The 6000-nt window shown below is 37.4% G+C and overlaps 1 long non-coding RNA gene across 1 annotated transcript in view; it reads left to right on the forward strand.

The window, feature by feature from the left end:
* Positions 1-5528, forward strand: part of LOC144290614 (uncharacterized) — a 34017-nt gene extending 28489 nt beyond the window's left edge. The window contains exon 3 of the long non-coding RNA XR_013358179.1: positions 5189-5528. This is a non-coding gene — a long non-coding RNA (uncharacterized LOC144290614). The remainder of the gene's footprint in view (positions 1-5188) is intronic.
* Positions 5529-6000: the final 472 nt, after the last annotated feature.

Below are 6000 nucleotides of genomic sequence, written 5' to 3' on the forward strand. Positions count from 1 at the left end.
TGGTACAGAGAATCCCAGTGAAAAGCCCACGAGATAGTCTTACTATTAGTGTAAACCAAATTCAAAGCTTTGGTTTGCTTGCTTGGGTATTATGTGCACTTATGAGATTAGATTAATAATAGCCCAAACGGGTTCTGTTATGGCAAGTACAATCTTAATGTGTCATGGCTTTAACCATATTATTTCAGCAAGTCCCAGGTCTTAAATGAACCTCATTATTACAATCGAAGTGACTGTGAATGAATTCAATCCCATAATAAAAAAAATGTCTAAGTCTCTCCTTCAATTTCCCTCATTTTGTCTGCAGTCTTATGACACCATTCCCATCCTCAGAGCTTTGAGTTACCTTGTATTCTACTCCCCCATGGAAAGGCCTGGGCTAGTCCATTCTAGTACTTTCCACAGCAACTTCACATCAAATTTTTTCCTATTCATCTTGACAATTACAAACCTTCTTTAAGCCTAGCCATCTTACTCATGATGGAGACTAGAAGCCTGCCATCCAGCATCCATGACGTCAGACTCTGGGCTGCCTAGAGTTTTCAATCACAGTGGTCCTATTTGTTTTCCTTTGGGGTTTAAAAAAATCTTAGAGACTCAATTGCCTCTTCCATCAAATGGTAACATCAATTTTCTGAATAATTAGTTAACTTCATGTTTGTCATTATTTGCTTTCTTAACCCTTCTCCCCTTTCCCCTTATTCATATCTGTCTAGATCATCTTAGAAAGTTACCCAGACCTAAAGTGAGGAGTCCCCTTTGAACCCTTCCTTCATGTTCCATTCTTTATGGGTGATCCAATCGATTTCCACTCCCCATGTGGTGTTCCTTCACACCTATCCCTGCCTTTTCATGCCTCCTATGTTCACCTCACTCCAGGCTTGCACCTCTTGTGACTAGATAACCTTAGTCACTTCTTGAACGGCCTCTCAGATTCCCCTAAAGCATACTCTTGTCAATTCAAATATCCTCAAACAAACACTACTAGGTTAATTGTGAAGTATTCAAATTTTATAGCACTTTATCGTGTTACTTTATAATGCAGATTCTTCCCACCTGCAATGCATAAATAAGAGACTTGGAGTGCCCCAAATGGGACAGGCTTGTTTGGGAGATCAAGGCATATGGATCATAACTTGGGGCCTGCCAGTCCTATCTTCCATCTTACCATATGGCCACCTCCCGCTCCTGATTTCTCTTCTCCAAAGTGGTACAGCCTCATGAAGGAGGCACTATGTATGTAAGGTTTTCATTAAGTAAAGATGTGGGGTAAGCCACAGCTAAAAAAAAAAGTCACATATATGAAAAAATAGAGTTCAAAATGATTGTCTACCAACCATGAGCTGTTCAAATAGTTGTATATTATATCACTGAATCTGCGTTATTATGCTTTCAAAGAAGATTTATCACCATGAGGAAATGTTCATGATATGATTTTTAAAAAATGATATTAATTGTAGTAATCATGTTAGTTCTGAGCCTCACTGAATGCTCAGCCTTTTACCTGAATTCCTTTTGTAATGCTCACTGCGAAAGCAAGACATAAAGCTGTCCAAAATGAGATATTTTTTGACTTGTGTGAATTTTTCTGATTTTTGTATTCATCGGAAAACAATTTTTTTTTCAAAAAAAGTTAAATAATAATTCAAGTCCAAACATGATTAGGCATCTCATTTATATTTTGTCAAAGCAATCTTGCAAGTACCTTTAAAGGATCATTAATCACACCCTGTGATTATCACATGTACAATTTACCAGAACATATATGCCTTACTAAAATGTAAGCTTCTACAAGGAAAGGGGAAAAAAGGGGGGAGGGGCAGACCAAGAAACAGAATCTTCACCATGGAGAACACTCTGATGTCCCCAGAGGGGTGATGAGTGGGGGGATGGGTGAAATAGGTGATGGGGATGAAGGAGTGCACTTGTGACGAGCACTGGGTGGTATATGGAAGTGTTGTATCACTACATTGTGCATCTGACATTAATATTACATTGTATGTCAACTACCTGATTTTAAATAAAAACTTAAAAAAATATGTTACTCGAGGGAAGAGCCACATTCGTCTTTTTAAACACACTGTTGGGCACAGTAGACATTCAGAACACATCCATAGGGACAAAATATCTTGGGCTGTGATGGTAGGAAAAGAATTTTGTTTTCTAAATTTCTACAATGAGTGTATAACTACACAGGTAGCAAGAAAATAACCCTATTCTTAAAAAAGGAATTTTGATGAAGAAGAAAATAGTCAAATAAGCCAGACATCCCTAGAAGTTTATTACTCTCACTCACAAAATCGATATGAATTTATAACATAAAAGAATATAAATGTATGGTTTAAAAACTCAAAACAACCAAAGTAAAAAGTGAAACAAAGACTCCCTTTCAACAAACTCCATCAGATCCTTAAATGCAACTGATGTACCTAATTTCTTATGATTTTTTCCAGAAGACCTGAAGACTCATCAATGTATTAGTTTATGCAGTACGTGAGCACATACACATATGTGTTTATATTTATATGTAATAGAAATAAAAATATATAAAACACATGTGCATACATAAAGGTGTGTATATGCAATAGATAAAAAATATCATGTATTCCTAAGAAATCACATCACATACATCAATGTACATTTTATTTTTTTCACTTAATATATCTAGGATTATTGCTATCCAGTGGAGGATATCATAACTTCGCACTCTTGTATAGACAGATATTTTGTTGTCAAAATTATTTTTAAGAATAGTTTGCAAAAAACCTATATATTTATAACACACACATATGAATTATATATGGGAAATATGGGATCCCTGGGTGGCACAGTGGTTTAGCGCCTGCCTTTGGCTCAGGGCACGATCCTGGAGACCTGGGATCGAATCCCACGTCGGGCTCCTGGTGCATGGAGCCTGCTTCTCCCTCTGCCTATGTCTCTGCCTCTCTCTCTCTCTCTCTCTCTCTGTGTGACTATCATAAATAAATAAACATTAAAAAAAAGATTTATTATATGGGAAATATTTGTGTGTGTGTGTGTGTGTTTAGTATTTATTTTTAGGTTGGAAATGCATCAGTACGTAGCTTCTCAGAAAGTTTGGAGAAGGTGGTAGCCTGCCTGCACACTCACCAGCTCTGGGGAGAAACCAACCTTGGCATTTGTTCTGTCAGTAAGATAAAACACAATAACCTCTTATTATTTTGATGTGCAATTTTAAAAATTGTAAGTAAAACTGAGAAGCTGAGTATATTTATTGGCCACTTGTATTTCTCTGTAAACTGCCAGTTTTCTAATTTTCCTATTCATGTGTTTGAGTTTTTATCAATTAAAAAGTAGACCTTCATGAATCAGTGAACACATCCCCTCACATCCCGCCCCCAGTCTGGGTTTGATTTTTAGACTTTATAAAATTGTGGTATTTGTTCTTGTTGTTATCCAGAATATTTTTACTCAAGTATTTCTACCATTTTCTTATAGTATCCAAATTTTGTTAGGAAGACCTACCCATTCTAAGTCAAAAAAAAAAAAAAAAAAAAATCTACCTCTGGTTTTTCCTAACCTTGATGCATTTGGATTTACATTTTTAAAAAAGAAAATTATTTATATATATTCTTGGGTGTATAGAAAGGTAAGGTCAAGGATCCTGGTTTTGTTTGTTTATTTTTTTGTTTTTGTGTTATCTTACAAAATGTCTTGTTCCCCTATTCATTTCTCACCCCTCCCCCTCCCTGGATGGGCACCCCTGCCCTCAACACTCCATGTGTCCTCTCTCCTAAGAAACAGAGTTTGAGGGCTGGGTTATCTGAAGCCTGAGGATTCAAGATAGGGTCTATATGTAACCCTGGTAGCTAGACCTTTCTTCATGTTTAATGTCCAATGTCAAGGTTGGCCTGTCAGTGGTGTATTTCACTCTAGCAGGAGAGACACAATGTGGGAATGAAGACTTATTCACATCAGATATAGCATGGGCTGTTCCCTCTCCCCTTCATTTTTCACTCCCTATAAACCCAAGAGACAAAAGACTTTTAGCTTCTTCCTTTGCAGTGAAGACAGCTAGATGAAAGAGCCTTTGGGGCTGCCCAGATGCTTTTTTCTACCTCTATCCTCAGCAGACCACAAAACTCGAGCAGGGTCTCTGGGCTCCAGCTTGGGAGGAAGCTTTGGAGCCTCCTGCAATGTCTCCTGCCACCTTTACTTAATGATGTGGATTATTGGAAGCTTCTGGCCACCAGCCCTTTCCACATTTGAGGGCTGCTGATGGAATTTTGTCATTGCTTGTTTGTTTTCATTATGCTTATATAGAGATGCTGGAGGGTGGGAGTAGGAAGCATTGGAGATCTGGTTTTACTCTCTATCTCAAATAACAGGAAGTTCAAACTATTGTAATCATTTCTAAATCATCCACTGCCATGGGAAAATGACTAAAATAAATAGCCCACAGCAATCGCTTCTGGAAAGAAAGTCGTGTCTCTTGAGAAAAGGTTAAAAATCCAAGGAAGAGTTCAAAAGAGAATTTCGATCAATGTTATTAATCGATCCATACTAATATAGGAGAATTATTTCTTATTCAAATCTTCTCTTTGAAAGTAGCAATTCTTATCAAATTCTTCAAAAGGCACTTAAATTGGAAAGGATATAACATTAATCCTTTCTGTTCCTGCTTCTTATCACCATAGAATCGGGCAGAAACAACATTAAAAAATTATGAACCTAGAATACTAATCTAACTATTGAATCTGTGGATTTTTCTTCCCATGGCAATTCAACTGCTATTCTATGGGGACCAAGCACCTTGACTGTTAAAATAATATAGAAAATTAGTAATTCTGAGCACAGTTTAGATCATTGCTTTACTTACTGTTTTCAGGCTCAAGTCAGATTTTAAGTGTATGTGAACAGGCTTTAAACACATGTCAAAAAATTGAATTGCAGCAGGAATGATTTGACAACATTGATTATGCAAGCCTTAAATTTTTCATAACACAGATTCAAATAATCATCATCTATTCTTTCCTCATTTTTCAAAATCCTGATTTTTCTTCACATTTAGAACAGTTGCATTTTCACAAAGCTGGTGGGATTGGACTCTTTAAAAAATAAAACAAAACAAGACAAAACAGATATATGACTCCGAGTCCAATGTTTGGGCTATGACTTTATATAAGCTTCCTGTTTTTCATTCATACAGGGCCCATGGAAGATGCCCTCCAGGACAAATTTTCTCCTGTACCTCCAAAGATGAAAGACTCCTACCAAAAGGATGAAATTTGCCTCAAGCTTTCAAAATATCATATCCAAGTTCATTACTCGTGTGCCATTCCAGTCAACTGGAGTCAAATCCACCAAGCAGAATCATTGCCCGCGACCTTGTCTGCCATTTAGAAAATGACTTCCCAAACCACAGAGGGTTAATTTGGAGCACACCTCTCCACACAGAGGTCTGCTTTTATATCTGATGAAACCAAGGCAATATCTTGTCCCACACTGATATTTCCGTTTTCAAAAAGAAAAGTTTGTAATTGCTGTTATTTATTTATTTATTTATTTTTGAAACCTCCCATATAAGGGTCCCAAACTATAGCCCTGAGCCTGTGGGTTCCTCAGAAGCCACCAGATTGTGCAGTGTACTATCACAGAATGTCATATTAGAGCCCTGCCACAGTCTCATCCAATAAGTAATCTGGCATGAAGAAAAGTTAACTGAATTAGTGGCCGACTGGGACACTTGGTGACCTACTCTTTAGGAACTAAGTCCTCTGAACTTTTCCATTCTGCTTTGCCTTCATACTTTAATAGGGACTGAATCCCCATTAACAATTGAGCGGCGACAATAAGTGCCATCAGGAAAAGGAAATTCAATTTTCGTGGGGGATGACAGCCTTACCTTTTCGCGCTTAATTGGCCGTATTGTCTCCAAAAGTTAATTGGTTACTTAGTCCAGGTAGTTAGTAAAATGTTTAGCTGCGTCAAAAAGCTCAGGCTCCCGCTGTTAATGGGGCA

This window comes from Canis aureus, chromosome 2 (genome assembly GCF_053574225.1).
Source record: "Canis aureus isolate CA01 chromosome 2, VMU_Caureus_v.1.0, whole genome shotgun sequence".
Taxonomy (NCBI): Eukaryota; Metazoa; Chordata; class Mammalia; order Carnivora; family Canidae; genus Canis; species Canis aureus.